Here is a 17,568-nt window from a genome sequence, read left to right as displayed (position 1 = left end):
TATAGTTAGGAAAAATACAAATTATCTACGAATGTCATGTTTTTTTTGCTTACCTTCATATAATCCTCCATTAACGTGTTAATAATGGCACTGTATGTCTCCGGAATAATTTTGCCAAGCAATTGTGGTGATATCCTTGTATGGAACTTTAAATCTTCATAGGATTGTCCTGTTGCTAAAAACCTGAGAGTTGTTGACAATCTTTGGTGAGGCGATACTGCTTCCCTCATATTAGTATCCTGCTTTTTAATATAAGGAGTAACACAGGAAAGCAACTGATCGTAGGTTTCCTTGTCCATTCTTAAATAATTAGGCCAGTCTTGTGGTTCAAATCTCAGTTCTTCCATCAAAAATATGTGTGATTTTAAATCCCTTCCCTTTAGCCAATCCTTACACCATTTTGATTTAGTCTTTCTTCGTTTCTTCAAAGTAGAATGCGCCGCAACAAGCCCTATTCCCATCAACAATAACTCATTATCACAAAAAATAGAGGAAGCCATTTCGATTGTCTAATCACCACGGTAGTCTATCCTACACTGATGAACGCACTGACCGTTAGTGGACGTCCTAGTTCTGACTCTGAAGGAATTCCTTCAGTAATTACTGATCGTGAATGGGCTGCTATAGCTACACTCCTCTGCTCTTCGAATCAGCCAATCAGAAGATGCCTGCCCTTCTCGCCAAGATTGTTGCTCCTTCCAAAGACACCTCAGTTGTTTTCAAGTCAGAAAAGCGACAAGACGCGTCACAGTGACGTCTACGGACTCCCCACCCCCCGACTTTTTTAATCATGGAAAGTACACAGTGACTGTGGGATAGTGAAGCCTAGGGATATGCTTACCTTTTGTATTGGGTTTCAAGGGCTGTAGTGTTACTGATGTGTCGTAATGATTCGGAAAAAGTATAGATCCCATGTGGCCTACTTCGGTCGAGTTTAGGCAGACCATGCTCATCCCATATGGGATCTATTGGACCTTAACGATTCTAGCGGGCACTAGGTTACGACGCACATCATTTTTGCAATATTTTTTTAGTGATTGTTTTAAACATTTGTGAATAGTTTTAACCATATTTATAGAAATAATAGGGATTATTTAGAGATGTTAGGCTCATGTTCATATAAATTATTACCTTACAAGGGATTGAATGATAGGGTTTTGTTAGGCCAAGTTACATTTTTTTTCATTACATGATTTTTCTTTTTTTTTTTTTCTTTTTTTTTCTCTCCAGTTTCCTGGCCATATCTTTTATGGGCATCGCAATGCTGCATTGGAGCCTCGGGATCGTACACCATGGGTTGCCCCTAACGACGCCGAAGGAAGTGATGTCGACGTGAGCCCTTTGGACGTCGACAGTGATGACGACGACCCTACGTACGTTCCTGACAAATGCCTTACTCAGGAGGATGCCTTTGACCATCCCAATGCTAGATGTTAGTATGAGACATCCTTAGAGAGAGATTTGTTTTGAATTTGTTTTTAAAAAGTCTTGTTGTTACAATGGTTGCGCTTTAAATTGGTTTTCATTGTGTTGCTCTTTAAATTTTTGTAAACAATGGGTATTTTTAAAACTTATTTTTGGGCTCAGGCAATGTCGTCCTGATGGAAGCTCCCTATTGGTAGCTTTCTAAGGGATATTTGGCTACAGTGATACTCCCAGAGAATTGACCATAGGTCTCCAGAATTCTAACTCATGGCGCGAGTATCCTTAAAATTTTTCTTAAGGATATCGCATAATATCAGGGGACGTATTTCTTGATACGACACATGGCAATCTTCACCCCGAATAGAGTTTTCGCTCTGAGGAAGAGTCTACTCTACCACCTGGAGGAGAGGAGGACTAAGACTCGACGGAAGCGGGGGAGCCCCTTCTGTCTGTGCCGGCAGTAGAGCCGACACCGAGAGAGTTCCGTGAAGCGACTCGGATTGTCACCTCCCAAGGGTCTTACAAGTGACCCAGAGTAAAGGACCTGCCACCCTGCTCCGAGACCAATCCCTGGAGGTATGCGGAGTTCATGCCAATCACGAATGGCAAACTCTACTTCTCGGAGAAGTTGGGAGCCGTCCACCTAGATGACATTGAGTTTTGGCCTAACTTTGCGGCTTTTCCGGAGTGCTTCATTCGGCTGAAGAATGAGCCAGCGTTGAGAGAAAAGACGGAACCAAAGGAGGTCATGGTATTCGACCACGGCAAGGCACAGGCTCTCTTGACAAGTAGCCTGAAGAAGGCAGGATACACTAACTCGCAAGTTTCTGCACTGAGCAAAAAATACCCTACCTTTCTTGCTCCTTCTTCGAGAGCCTTCCCCTTCACGTTGAAGGCTTTTCTGAGTGTCCTCAAAGGCCGCTGAGGCAGGCAAACCATGCCCTACAGTAGAGGAGTGTAGGCCTTTGTCTTTGGCCTTGTCCACAGATGAGAAGGAATGGAAGGAGGTCCACCTAACCTTCTCAGTAGCAAAGCTTGACGCAGATATCGCGGGACAGCAGTTCAGCAAGAACCTACCGAAGCTATCGGACTTTCTCTTGTGAAGGGAGCAAGAGACAAAGGAGAGGCTAGCCACCTCCCTTTCCCTCCAGAACTGCATGGAGATGTGTGCAGGCCATAACAGCACCCCAGATATGTTCACAGTCCTGGCCAAGATGCACATGGCCACCCTCGTCAAGGACCTGTACACCTTCGTGAAGGCCAGGAGAGCCTGTAGGGAGTTCATGTTTGCTGGCGCAACTGTGAAACACGAACCCAGGAAGCTGATTTCTTTCAGTATCTGGGGTAAGGACCTTTTCCCAAAAGAAGTGGCCCAAGAGGTAGTAGAGAAAACTGCCACGGAGAATAGGAACCTTCTCCAGAAGTGAGACATCTCCTCAAAGAAGAAGTCTTCACCGGATGCTGGTCCCCAACCCAAGAGGAAGACAAGGAAGCCAAGACTACCTTCTCGGCCTTCTCAGCAAAATCCCACGGTCACCATGATCGCGATGCCCCAAGTGGTCGCTTAGCCACAGACCACCTTCTAAATGGTGCCTCAACAGCTAGTTGCCCTGTCACCAGCCTTCAACCCAGTGTTTGAGAGGCACACTACTACCTTTCCTCCGAAAGGAAGAAGATCTCGACCGGGCTCCTCAAGACACCCCTCACGAGACAGGGGAGGACGCGGTCAGGGTGGCAAGCCCTCAGGACCATCTAAGCAATGAGATGCTCTAGGTAGGAGGGAGACTCCAACACTTTCAGGATCGTTGGACCTTCGATCCCTGGACCCACAGCCTAATCAAAAATGGACTAGGATGGAAATGGAACAGATCTCCACCTTCATTTCCTCAATTCTTCCAACACTCCACCCCCTTACTGGAAGAATATACCTTAGAACTCTTGAACAAGAAGGTCATAAGGAAAGCAAAGTCCATCAAATTCCAGGGAAGGCTGTTCTGTGTTCCCAAGAAGGACTCGGACAAACTCAGAGTCATTCTAGACTTGTCGCCTCTCAGCAAATTCATCGAGAACAACAAGTTCAGGATGTTAACCCTTCAACACGTCAGGATCCTGTTACCGAAAGGGGCGTAGACAGTCTCAATAGACCTGGCAGATGCTTACTGGCACCTTCCAGTCAGCCGCCCCCTATCCTCCTACCTAGGATTCAAGTTACAGAAGACAAAGTATGTCTTCAGAGCCATGCCCTTCGGACTAAACATAGCCCCAAGGATCTTCACGAAACTTGCAGATGCAGTCGTGCAACAACTACGCCTAGAAGGCGTTCAGGTAGAAGCATACCTGGACGACTAGCTGGTGTGGGCAGCATTCAAGACTGCTTGTCTGCAAGCATCCAAGAAAGTGATCCAGTTCCTGGAACATCTGGGATTCAAGATCAACGACAAAAAGTCTTGCCTCTCTCCAGCTCAGGTTTTGTCAAGAGACTACTGAAATCCGACAGGATCTCAAGACGCCAATAGGAAAAAGTACGGGGCTCTCTCCAGTTTGCAGCAGTAACAGACCCAGTGCTAAGAGCACAGTTGAAAGATGCATCACGAGTCTGGAGAAGATACACATCAAACGCTCGAAGAGATCTACAGAGACTGGTACCGACCTTACTACGATCACTTCTCAAGCCGTGGTCAAAGGTCAAGGACCGTTACCTTACAACCACCTCCTCCATCGGTGACCATCCACGCGGATGCCTCGATGGAAGGATGGGGAGGTCACTCCCATCAAAGGAAAGCCCAAGGAACCTGGTCATCCCTGTTCAAGACCTTTCACATCAATATTCTGGAGGCCATGGCAGTCCTCTTGAAGCTGAAGAAATTATCCCCTCACAGATCAGCCCACATCAGGCGGGTCTTGGACAGCGAAGTGATAGTGAGATGTCTGAACCGACAAGGCTCAAGATCGCCCCTCATCTACCATGTGATATTAGCCATCTTTCGTTTAACGAAAAAGAAGAGATGGCACTTATCGGCAGTTCACCTACAAGGGTTCCACAATGTGACGGCGGACGCTCTATCCAGGCTAAAGCCGATAGAGTCAGAATGGTCCCTAGATGCAGACTCATTCTCCTTCATCTTGGAAAAAGTCCCAGAACTGCAGATCGACCTCTTCGCGACGAGCGACAACAAGAAACTACCTCGATACGTAGCCCCATACGATGACCCTCTGGCAGAGGCGACGGATGCCATGTCCCTCTTTATTGGAACAGATGGACCTGGATCTACCTGTTCCCTCCAACGAATCTCCCTCTGAGATCCTTCAAGGGAACTGCAGCAGTAGTGGCCCCCAAGTGGCCCAAGAGCAATTGGTTCCCTCTGGTGATGGAACTGAAACTGATGGTGGTCCCTCTACCGAACCCAGCTCTATCCCAATTGGTTCAGAAGTCGACTGTCTTCGCTTCATCACAGAGAACTTGAACCTTCATCTCATGATTTTCTCGCCTTAGCAGTCAAGAAAAGATTTGGGATATCGAAAGGCATTATAGACTTCCTAGAAGAATACATGTCAAAGTCAACCAGAAGACAATATGAATTGTCTTGGAAGAAGTGGGTTGCTTTCGTTAGAGCAAAAAAAGACGAAAGAAATCTCAATAGACTTCTGCCTGTCATTCTTCATCCACCTTCACGAACAAGGCTTGGCTGCCACCACGATAACTACGTGTAAGTCAGCTTTGACTAGGCCTCTTCTATACGCCTTCCAGGTGGACCTGGTGAACGAAATCATCAACAAGATTCCGAAGGCATGCGCTAGTCTTAAACCAGCAGTCCCTCTGAAGCCCATTTCATGGTCTCTGGACGAAGTCTTACACTATGCTTCAACCTTGAACAACGAAGATTGCTCTTTCAAGGATCTAACACAAAAAGTGATATTCCTGTTCGCTATAGCCTCAGGGGCTAGAGTTAGTGAACCATGTTCAGTTCACAGAAGTGGGAGAACTGAATTTCTTTCCTGATCCTACTTTTCTCACCAAAAACGAGCTACCCACCAAAAGGTGGGGTCCCTGGAGAATCTGCCCTCTGAAGGAAGATGTCTCTCTATGTCCAGTAGTGTCTACAGGTCTATCTTCGAAGAACTTCAGACTTCAAGGGAGGACAGCTCTTCAAAGGCGAAACCTCAGGATCAAACTTATCCCTAAAACAACTGAGGGCGAAGCTCGCCTACTTCATTCGCAGAGCGGATCCTGATAGCGGGCAGAGCGGATCCTGATAGTATACCCGCAGGTCATGATCCGATAAAGATTGCTTCCTCACTGAGCTTCTTTCAGTATATGGACTTTGAGCGACTCCGCTCATACACTGGTTGGAAATACAGTGGAACCTCTACATACGAATTTAATCCGTTCCAGAACCAACTTCGGATGTAGAAAATGTTCGGATGTCGAAACGAATTTTCCCATAAGAATACATGGTAATTCATTTAATTTGTTCCTCAGCCTAAAAACCCATAATAAATCCTTAATAAATGGCTACACATAATTACGCATAACAATAACATAACTGCATAATATGAAAGAAGCATGTAAAAAAGATAAATATAAAGAAATAATGAATAAAAAATGTGTTTTATTGCCACTTTACCATAGAGACAGGCCAACGCAGGTGTAGGATTTGCTACCCATGAGGAGACGGACGATCGGCGAGAAGGTAGACATGGTGTTAACATGTTCTTTAAATAAATACTCTCTCTCTCTCTCTCTCTCTCTCTTGTTCTTCTTCACTGTTAGTGTTAGAGACGTCTATTAATTTTTTTTTCTGAGAGAGAGAGAGAGAGAGAGAGAGAGAGAGAGAGAGAGAGAGAGAGAGAGAGAGAGAGAGAGAGATAGAGATTAAACAAAAATGAGATTAAACAAAAATGTGTTGTGTACATATGATTTTTACCAGCGTTAACGAGTTGAAAGACAGTTAAATGTAACTAAAAAAACAATATCAGCGAATCTGAATTCCTTTATTAACTAAAACAAATATTGATACAAACACACTCGTGTGCGTATCCGCAAACACACACACACACGCACAAGGAGACACGATCGGTGAGGAGGTAGAGATGGTGACTACGATAACATACCGTAACTTACACTACGGAAATTTTAATCTAACTAAGCTTATTTATTTTTTTATTTTATTTTTATATTTCATATTTTTCACATTTTTTTCTTTTGATTTTTTATTTTCATCACTTTCAGTGACGAGTTACGGTATGTTATCGCAGTCACCATCTCCCTCCTCCCTGACCGTCTCTCTTACTGCGTAGCAAAATTCTTGCACCTGTGTGTGTGTTTGTGCATACGCACACGAGTGTGTTTGAATCAATATTTGTTTTAGTTAATAAAGGAATTCAGATTAGCTGTTATTACTTTCTTAATTTCATTTAATTGTTTTTCAACTCGTTGACGCAGTTAAAAATCATATGTACTCTAAACACATTTTTGTTTAATCTCTCTCTCTCTCTCTCTCTCTCTCTCTCTCTCTCTCTCTCTCTCTCTCTCTCTCTCTCGGAAAAAAAATAATAGACGTAGACGTATCTAACACTACAACAACGAAGAAGAACGAGAGAGAGAGAGAGAGAGAGAGAGAGAGAGAGAGAGAGAGAGAGAGAGAGAGATTTTATTTAAAGAACATGTTAATGCTATGTTTAGAGAGAAACAGAAAAAGAGAGAAGTCTTATTTAAAAGAGCTTGTTAACGCTATCTTGGTTTTCTTTGCTTCACTTTTTTCTTTCTTTCTATTCATCACGCTGGCCCTTCTCACAAATGATCGTTGCCAACAATCTCTTTGTCCTTTATCCCTATCAATAAGAGGTGCTCTATCTCTTCCAGGGTATTGCTACGATGTCTTGTAATAATGGTGATCCCCTTCGATGGTTATTTGCTTTAATGGCTGCCTTCAGCTTGATGATCCTCGAGATCATAGGCCTATTCCGGCCATATTGTTTAGCCATACAGTATCACTCACATGCACACTGCTCTCATGTTTTTCTATAATTTCTTGCTTCAATTCTAATGAAAGAATTGCCTTCTTCCTGTACTGAAACTTAGCTTCTTAGGCACCATGATTATAGGTAAAATCACAAAGGAAATGTGAGAAAAGGAAGAAAATAAGCACTGTTAATAACAGACCAAACAGAGGACAACCACATGATACACACAAGAACAGAGAACTGAGCACTCGACACTCAATGGCGTAATGTTTACTTCGTGTGTCGAAATAAAATTCGGGTGTAGAGTCAAAAATTTGCTCGAATTCTACTTCGGATGTTGGAAAATTCGGATGTAGATACGTTCGGATGTAGAGGTTCCACTGTACTCCAGAGTTTTCTATAGACATTATGCGAAGCAAGTGCACGCTTTAAAACATTTTGTGATGGCGGCAGGTAGTGTGGTGAAACCTGTCGTCTAGTGCTGCGATGAACAGTGAATTGTTTGGGACCGTTTCAATTTGGGTGAAAAGGTGTTGATACCTTCAAGTGCAATACCCTTTTTATTAAGTGTCACCCTGGTGACTCTAGGACTGTTCTTTATGGGTGCAGAATTATACCAATGACACCAGTGCCATGTGTACACTTGTACGCAGTGTTGATAATTATCCAACATTTACAGTGAAATTATCTTAATTTTTCAACTGATTTTGTGTGGCAAATAATTTTTCTTCCCTTTCAGGTAGAAAATATATTATCTTTTATATGTTGAATGTTATATACATATGAACAAAAGATCTGAATGATACCTATATTTGTTCTTATATGAATACAAACCTGGTGCTTCTACTGTCGAGTACGACATTTCCCTGCAGGGGCAGGAAGCCCTAACATTGTTCCATGTTCAGTGGTGATGACGTATAACTGTATCGTCATATATTTCTGTGGTCTGGATGACCATATAGAAGTTGACCCAAGGTTGAGGCACTTATACAAACCCACAGATATAGTACTTTCAAGTAATTCTCTGGTAAACGTCCATCAGGACAACATGGCTTGAGCCCAAAAAAACGGATTTTGAAGCAAAGCGAAAAATCTATTTTTGGGTGAGATGGCCATGTCGTCCAGATGGACCCACCGTCTTTTTCTAAAGAAAAGGATTGTATAACAATCCCCACCCGAAACTACTTGATAATAGCACCATTCTTAATTGCTACAAGGAATGGGTAGTCATTTTGGACCCTGTAGTTGTACGGGAAAAGGGTAACCTTGATGACGGCTCCCCTTCAATTTCACCACTCTTCCCCCTCAGAGCGAAAACTCTATTCGGGGTGAAGATTGCCATGTGTCGTATCAAGAAATACGTCCCCTGATATTATGTGATATCTTTAAGAAAAATTTTAAGGATACTCGCGCCAGGAGTTAGAATTCTGGAGACCTATGGTCAATTCTCTTGGAGTATCACTGTAGCCAAATATCCCTTAGAAAGCTGCCAATAGGAAGCTTCCATCAGGACGACATGGCCATCTCAACCAAAAATAGATTTTTCGCTTTGCTTCAAAATCCGTTTTTAAATATTTAACTTAGCCGGTGAATATATAGCTGCAACTCTGTTGCTCGACAGACAAACTCTACGGAAAAAACTCGCCAGCGATCACTACACAGGTTGCGGGTGTGCCCAACAGCGCCATCTGTCGACCAGATACCCAGCTCTTATGTAAACAAAGACTCAATTTTCTCTCTGTCGACGTGTCGACAAGACGTACTTTACTCGCTGTTGAAACCTGGAGTTTTTCCCATCATATTTGGTGAAGTACTATATTCTGGTTTGAGCTTTCGCAGTGCAGGTGTTTTATCTTCATCTTAAATCTTGAACTCGTTTTGGATAGATTTAATTTTGGTGACAAAGAGAGTATGGACTTTCTTTCACTTTTAAATGGCCGACCCTTCCCTTAGACGGAAGTGTGTGGAAGTGTGTTTAGGCTTTTAGTAATTATCTTATCACGTTATAAATTAATTATAGATTTTCCTCTTCGATTAACTTTCCATTTATAATAAACATAAAAAAAAAAAATTTAATGTTTTGTTTATATGCGACCTTTCCTGAGAGTAGGCGGTCCTAACTTGGAAACCGAAGTTAATCAACGTTGAGCCCTTTATATCGTAAATAGCTTTTAAAGAGCTAAGGATTTAAAACTTTTTAAATGAAATATTTTATGAAAGAATTTCTTTGAATAGTCTTCGTACCTTTTTCAAAGATGAATTAACGTTTAGTTTATTTATGCTACGCAGCTGTTGACGTTCAGGACGTTCAACATGCGCTCTATCGTTACGATAGAGAGAGAGTGTATCACGGTTTCACTTTGCAGAAAGAGTAAATCGATTCTGACGTTTTGTTCATTCTTTCTAAGCTTAAATGTTTTAAATTCTATTTTAAAGGAACTTTTTAATTGAAAAACCTTTCAGTTTTTTCCTTTGGTCAAATAACATGTTTTTTTGACGAAATGTAATTGGGCTCTTCTCTTAGGTGCGAAATCAAGAGAGAAAGAGAGAGAGAGATAGAGACGGAGGGAGAGAGAGGAGAGAAAACGTTCCGTTCAAGCGGGTAACGTTGTTCTCGTGTTACTCTCGTCCCTAGTCTCTGTACGGGGAGAAAGGATAAAACGTTTTTAGTTTTATTCTCGTCCCCAGGCTATGTGCGGTGAGAGATTGAAAACGTAGTCTTGAATGAACTAGTGTTTAGTCTCTTCCCCAGCCACTGAATTTTTTATCTTGAAATATGTTTTCTGTTTTTTGCTGGTATTAATGAGCTTGCATTATACGACTGATTTCGCAATTACTACCTTTTGATGAGGGTAGAATTGCGTGCTTCAGGTAGAAATCAGTAAAAGTTTCGATTTCAGTGAAATAAGTGCAAAACAGAAAATCGAAGTGATAAAGTGATATTGCTCAAAGTGTTACAGTGTTGCGTCCGAGGGTTCGTCTGTTCGTGCCTGTCGTTCACCTAGTCCGGGACCTCTTGCAAGCTCCCAAGCCAGGGGAGAAGTAATGTCGAACGACTTATGGGTTCGAGAGGCCTTGATCAACGAACAGACGTTTCCCTCTATGGTACCGGGTGTATCTTACCAAGATCTCCCCTACCATAAGGCGAGAGAGACGTTTTTTCTCCTCGTCATCCGAAGGCTTTTCGCATAAGAAACCTGTAATAAGGTTTCGAAGCCCTTAAGCGAAAGTCAGTCCTTTCAGGACAGGTCCAGCGTCCTGGTTGCAACCATTAGGACAGCTCTGACCCTATGCAGTCTCGGATAACTGCTCGCCGCCTAACAAAAGCGTAACACAGGCTCCTAGAGTCTTTTTTGTTGGCAAAGTGTTGCGGTCACAGACGTTACCCTCGTCTCTTTCCACAACCATTTCCGTTGATCCTTAATGGGTTGTACGGCAAGACATGCAGAATATGCTTGCCTCCCTTATGGAAGACTATTCTGCCGATTAGTCCGTTGAGTCTAGCCGTTTATCTCATCGATATCCTGGCTTTCAGCCAACCTAACGTTCCTTTGTGCTTCCTGTTGACGTTGGCGTAGCTAAGTCACGTCAGTCAGGTTGTTTAGAACCACACTCGATGCGGTCTCGTGTGGATTTTCAGCCACATTTGGACGTTAGGCCACTTGCTGATGCTCCTGTTGACGTTCAGGACGTTCGCTAACAATCGGAGTTGACTTGTTTTGACGCTGTGCGTCAACCTCCGCATTCTAGAGTTGTTTTGACTGCTCAGTCTAGACAGTCAAAGCAGTCTCGAGTGGTCGCTGTGCGTCCTTACGCACCTGTTGTTGTTGACAGTTCAGTTGTTGACAGTTCACAGACTGTCAAGCAGTTACATGACGTTGCGTCCTGGTCCGCTACTAATGCACCAGTGTGTGTGGCCTCTGCTTGTAAAGCATTGCCACCACGGTAGGTCTCTCCCTTGCTTGAGACTCAGCTTTTATCGGACAAGGTTCCTTTAGATGAGGAAGTTGCTGTTCCCCCTCCTACTGATATTCCCTTGAGGACTCTGTCAGAAGGAGAGGAGCCTAAAGCTGCTTAGCCCTCTATGGACTTTAATTAAATCATGCTGATTTTTAAGGATCTTTGTCCGGATCTTTTTGTAACTGCTGCTCCTCGTTCGCCTAAACGTCAAAGCTTACACTAGGCCTAGCTACTTCGAAGCCGTTGTTTTTAAGCTAGTGCTCTCTCGCTCTCCTAGAGAGCTTTACGTTGGCTAGGCGACTGGTTTATCACCAGGAGGAGTTTGGGGGATACAGCCTTTGCTTTCCCTTCTTTTAAACTGGCTTATAGAGCGAGAGTCTGATATGACACGAGAGAAGTTCTCGGCTTGGGAGTTCATGCCTCTGCCCAGATAGACTTCTCAAATCTCGTAGACTCTCCCTGGCGCCTGGCCAGGAGACGCTCCAAGTTTTTTACAGGTCAACTTCACAGCTGTTTTCGAGCCTTTGAAGTTTTGCTGTACAATTATGTCATGCATAAACAAGGCTTTCAGGGATGGAAAGCGGTACCGCCTCAGTCGCTAACCCCGTCTGTTGCCGCACCTGCTCCCGTAGACCCTAAATGGGCTTTGCTGCAAGACATGCAGTCCAAGCTTGCGTCCTTGATAGAGGACTTTAATGCGGAGAAGGTTGCTGCCGAACCTTCTGGCCAACAACCTTCCAACCGGTCGGTTGTGCGCCCTGTTGACGCTGAGGTAACCTTCTCGCGTCTGCCAGTTGAGGTGGTTCCTCCACCGATGCGACCCAGTGTGGGTTGCCAGCCGCACGTTGACGTTAAGCGACGCTCGGAGGTGGTTGTTGACGTTCAGGACGTTCAACAACCAGCAGAGGTGACTTGTTTTGACGCAGTGCGTCAACCTCAGCAACCCGGTAGGGTGTTGACTGCACAACCCAGACGGTCTAGACAGTCTCGGGTGGACGCTGTGCTTCCTCGCGCACCCATGGTTGTTGACAGTTCACAGACTGTGCAGCAGTTCCATGATGTTGCGTCCGGCTCCGTCACGCATGCACCAGTGCGACCGGACTCAGCGAGCCAGACGTTGCCCACTCCGTTGCCGTTTCCTCATCAGTTTTCGGATGAGGAACCTTCTGATGAGGACGTTGCTGAACAACAAGACGATCAGCCCCCAGAATAGATCAAGCCCTGCTATCCATCCAGAAGATGCTGAAGAAGGAACGCTGCTCAGTCAGGCTGTGGATGAGTCTGGTAGGGACGCTGTCATCCGTGGAACAATTTGTGTCACTAGGAAGACTACACCTCCGTCCTCTTCAATACCATCTAGCTTTTCACTGGAAAAAGGACAAGACGCTAGAAGCTGTCTCGATCCCGGTTTCCGAAAAGATAAAGTCTTGTCTGACTTGGTGGAAGGACAATATCAACCTAAGAGAGGGTCTTCCCCTGGCTGTTCAGACTCCCAACCACGTTCTCTTCTCGGACGCATCGGACGTGGGCTGGGGCGCGACACTAGACGGTCGGGAATGCTCAGGACTGTGGAACTCGAGTCAGAGGAGCATGCATATCAACTGCAAGGAGCTGTTGGCAGTACATCTGGCCTTGAAAAGCTTCAAGTCTCTCCTTCGAGGCAAAGTGGTGGAAGTTAACTCGGACAACACCACGGCCTTGGCGTACATCTCCAAACAAGGAGGTACCCACTCACTGACGTTGTACGAGATCGCAAGGGACCTGCTCATCTGGTCAAAAGGTCAAGACATCTCCCTAGTAACGAGGGTCATCCAAGGCGACTTGAACGTCATAGCAGATTGTCTCAGTCGGAAAGGGCAAGTAATTCCAACCGAATGGACCCTCCACAAGGATGTGTGCAAGAGACTTTGGGCCACTTGGGGTAAACCATCCATAGATCTCTTTGCAACCTCGCTGACCAAGAGGCTTCCAATCTATTGCTCTCCAGTCCCGGACCCAGCAGCAATACATATAGATGCTTTCCTCCTAGATTGGTCACATCTGGATCTCTACGCATTCCCACCGTTCAAGATTGTCAACAAGGTACTGCAGAAGTTCGTCTCTCACGAAGGGACAAGGTTGACGTTAGTTGCTTCCCTCTGGCCCGCGAGAGAATGGTTCACCGAGATACTTCGATGGTTAGTAGACGTTCCCAGAAGTCTTCCTCTAAGGGTAGACCTTCTACGTCAGCCACACGTAAAGAAGGTACTCCATAGCCTCCACGCTCTTCGTCTGACTGCCTTCAGACTATCGAAAGACTCTCGAGAGCTAGAGGCTTTTCGAAGGAAGCAGCCAGTGCGATTGCTAGAGCAAGGAGAGCGTCTTCCATTAGAGTCTACCAATCGAAGTGGGAAGTCTTCCGAGACTGGTGCAAGTCAGTTTCTGTATCCTCGACCAGTACCTCTGTAGCTCAAATAGCTGATTTTCTCTTATTCCTGAGAAAAGGACGATCCCTTTTAGCTCCCACTATCAAGGGCTACAGAAGCATGTTGGCATCGGTCTTCCGGCATAGAGGCTTAGATCTTTCCAAACATAAAGATCTGCAAGACCTCCTCAAGTCTTTTGAGACCACCAAGGAGCGTCGTTTGGCTACCCTTGGATGGAATTTAGACGTGGTACTAAGATTCCTCATGTCAGACAGGTTGGAGCCGTTACAATCAGCCTCCCTGAAAGATCTCACTCTTAAGACTCTTTTCCTGGTATGCTTAGCCTCGGCTAAAAGAGTCAGTGAGATTCATGCCTTCAGCAAGAACATCGGATTTTCGTCGGAAAAAGCCACTTGTTCGCTGCAACTTGGTTTTCTAGCCAAAAATGAGCTGCCTTCTCGGCCTTGGCCTAAATCTTTCGATATTCCCAGCTTATCGGAGATAGTAGGCAATGAACTAGAAAGAGTCTTATGCCCTGTTAGAGCTCTTAAGTTCTATTTAAAGCGTACTAAACCTTTACGAGGCCAATCTGAAGCTTTATGGTGTTCAGTTAAGAAACCATCCTTGCCTATGTCAAAGAATGCTTGGTCAGACTTTATCAGATTGTTAATACGAGAAGCTCATTCACATCTGAGTGAGGAAGACCGAACTTTGCTTAAGGTGAAGACGCACGAAGTTAGAGCTGTAACAACTTCCGTGGCCTTTAAGCAAAATATATCTCTGCAAAGTATAATGGACGCAACCTATTGGAGAAGCAAGTCAGTGTTCGCGTCATTTTACTTGAAAGATGTCCAGTTTCTTTACGAGAACTGCTACACACTGGGACCATTCGTAGCAGCGAGTGCAGTAGTGGGTGAGGGCTCAACCACTACAATTCCCTAATTCCTTATCCTTTTAATCTGTCTCTTGAAATGTTGTTTTTTTATGGGTTGTCCGGAAAGCTAAGAAGCCTTTCGCATCCTGGTTGATTTGGCGGGTGGTCAAAGTCATTTCTTGAGAGCGCCTAGATTAGGGGTTTGATGAGGTCCTGTTGTATGGGTTGCAACCCTTGATACTTCAGCTCCTAGGGGTCGATCAGCATCCTAAGAGGATCGCGAGGCTCCGTAAGGAAGACGTACTTAAAAGGCAGAGTAATTGTTCAAGTCGACTTCCTTACCAGGTACCTATTTATTTTGTTTTTGTTATTTTGATAACTTCTAAAATGAAATAAAAAACTCTTAGCTCATAAAATGTAAACATATATTACTGGTCTCTACCCACCATCCTGGGTGTGAATCAGCTATATATTCACCGGCTAAGTTAAATATTTAAAAATGATATTTTAATTATAAAATAAATTTTTGAATATACTTACCCGGTGAATATATAAATTAAATGACCCTCCCTTCCTCCCCAATAGAGACGCAGTGGGACGAGGAGAAAATTGAGTCTTTGTTTACATAAGAGCTGGGTATCTGGTCGACAGATGGCGCTGTTGGGCACACCCGCAACCTGTGTAGCGATCGCTGGCGAGTTTTTTCCGTAGAGTTTGTCTGTCGAGCAACAGAGTTGCAGCTATATATTCACCGGGTAAGTATGTTCAAAAATTTATTTTATAATTAAAATATAATTTTGTGTACTTGCATACTCACTGACATACACATGCATCACACTCCAGCACTCACGATTCATTTACTGTTTCACTAATGTTACTTTATTCTTGTTTCAGGTTGTAGGGTCAATGTTGTTGTCCCTCAGGAGATGCCTGTGGAAGAGGAAGGTGAGGTCAACCTGAAGAGGCCTCGTGTTGATGAATGGAAGGACGACGACATTGACATCCAGCCCCTGCCCGACTTCATTCATCCACAGCCGGACTTCTTGAGGGAACCTTACGAGTATTTCTCTCAGTTCTTCACAGCTGAATTGAGGGAACACATCGTTTACCAGTCCAACCTCTACTCAAAACAGAAGGATGTAGGCAGCAACTTCCACATATCAGAAGAGGATCTCATGGTTTTCCTTGGCCTCATCATATACATGGGCCTGGTTCCTCTCCCTAGCATCGTCGACTTCTGGGCCGTGAATACCAGGATTCCTCAGGTTGCAGACTTTATGTCCAGGAACCGCTTCAAGGCCATTCGATCATCACTTCACTTCAGTGACAATGACCAGGCAGCAGGCTCCCAAGATCGGTTCTTCAAGGTGAGAGTCCCCTTCACCAAGGTTACCAGAGAGTTCCTGAAAGTTCCCGAGACTCATATCCATTCCATTGATGAAGTGATGGTCGCCTACAAGGCCACAAGGGCTGGTAACCTTCGCCAGTATGTAGCCAAGAAGCCTGACAAGTGGGGCTACAAGTTGTTTTGCCGCTCCAGCGTGGATGGATTTGTGCATGATATTCTTATGTACCAAGGAGAGACAACCTTTGTGAACCACCCTACTCTGCTGTCTGAAGAGGAGAAAGCCATGTCTGTGACTTCCAAGTTAGTTGTTTCCCTTGTCAAGACCATCAAGGACCCCAGTCACGCAGCAGTGTATGCAGACAACTACTTCACCAGTATAGGGTTGGCCAAGTACCTGAGATCAGAGTATGGATGTCGGTATGTGGGAACTGCCAGGGAAAACCGAGTTGGACATCCTCCCCTGAAGTCAGTGAAGGAGATGAGCAAGAAGACAATGCAAAGAGGCACACTGGACTACGTCTCTTCTGATGGCATCCTCGTTGCAAGATGGAAGGACAACAGCGTTGTGACAATCTTGTCCACTGATGTCGGTGTCGAGCCCATGGGAACAGTGGAGCGGTACGACAGGGCACAGAAGAAGAAGGTTCCCATTCCTTGTCCATCTGCCATCCAGATGTACAACAACCGCATGGGTGGCATCGACAAAAGTGACATGTTGACACACCTCTACGAGACCCCTTCAAAGGAAAGAGGTACTACATGAGGCTCTTTGCTCACCTCCTGGACCTGATCATCTGCAACGCTTGGATTTTGTACAAGAGGGAGTGCTTTGCTTTGCTGGTGACCCCAAAGCCCCTCAAGGACTTCCGATTGGATATCTCAAATTGGCTGAGAAGTTTCAAGACATCGAGCTTCAAGATAACTAGGAATTCTCTTGGCACCAGGGATGTGGCTTTGCCAAAAAGGGGCCAACGAGCAGTTGTGCCAAGTGTAGAGTCACGCCAGGATGCCACTGCCCTACACATGCCAAAGCATGTCACCATGAGGCAGACCTGCAAGTTCTGTTCTACTGCAGGCCACATCCACAGGTCCCGCTGGATGTGTGAGGAGTGCAAGGTGGCCCTTTGCCTCACTGAAAGTCGAAATTGTTTTGCTCTGTTCCATAAGATTTCCAAGTAATTTTTTTTGCTGTTTTTCACTAGATTTTTGAGTAAGTTTTATATCTTTCTATTTTTTTAATTATGAGTAAGGTTTAATATATTTTGTGTATTTTCATAGTATTTTTGTATTTATTGTATATTGTATTTTCTTGTATTTATAACGTATTTCTTAGTTAATTAAATTGTCAAGCCATATACATGTTTCTGTTATACATTGGAACCATAAAAAAACTGTTTCATCAATAGTAATCATATGATTTGTGGGCAAATCAACGTAAGTAGACACTTTAAAATCTGTGCCTTTAAGGTCCAATAGATCCCACATGGGACGAGCGTGGTCCGCCTAAACTCGCCCAAAGCCCCAAATGGGATACTCCATTGCATGCAATTATTTTGATAATTTGGAAAAATTTTTAAAAGTACTCAGGAGTA

At 44.4% G+C, this 17,568-nt stretch overlaps 1 pseudogene; it reads left to right on the top strand.

Moving 5' to 3' along the window:
• Positions 1-1,234: 1,234 nt before the first annotated feature.
• Positions 1,235-17,313, top strand: LOC137624388 (piggyBac transposable element-derived protein 3-like; annotated as a pseudogene).
• Positions 17,314-17,568: the final 255 nt, after the last annotated feature.

This window comes from Palaemon carinicauda, chromosome 31, assembly GCF_036898095.1.
Source record: "Palaemon carinicauda isolate YSFRI2023 chromosome 31, ASM3689809v2, whole genome shotgun sequence".
Taxonomy (NCBI): Eukaryota; Metazoa; Arthropoda; class Malacostraca; order Decapoda; family Palaemonidae; genus Palaemon; species Palaemon carinicauda.
Note: the sequence above shows the minus strand (reverse complement) of the source record. Positions and strands in the feature narration are given on the sequence as shown.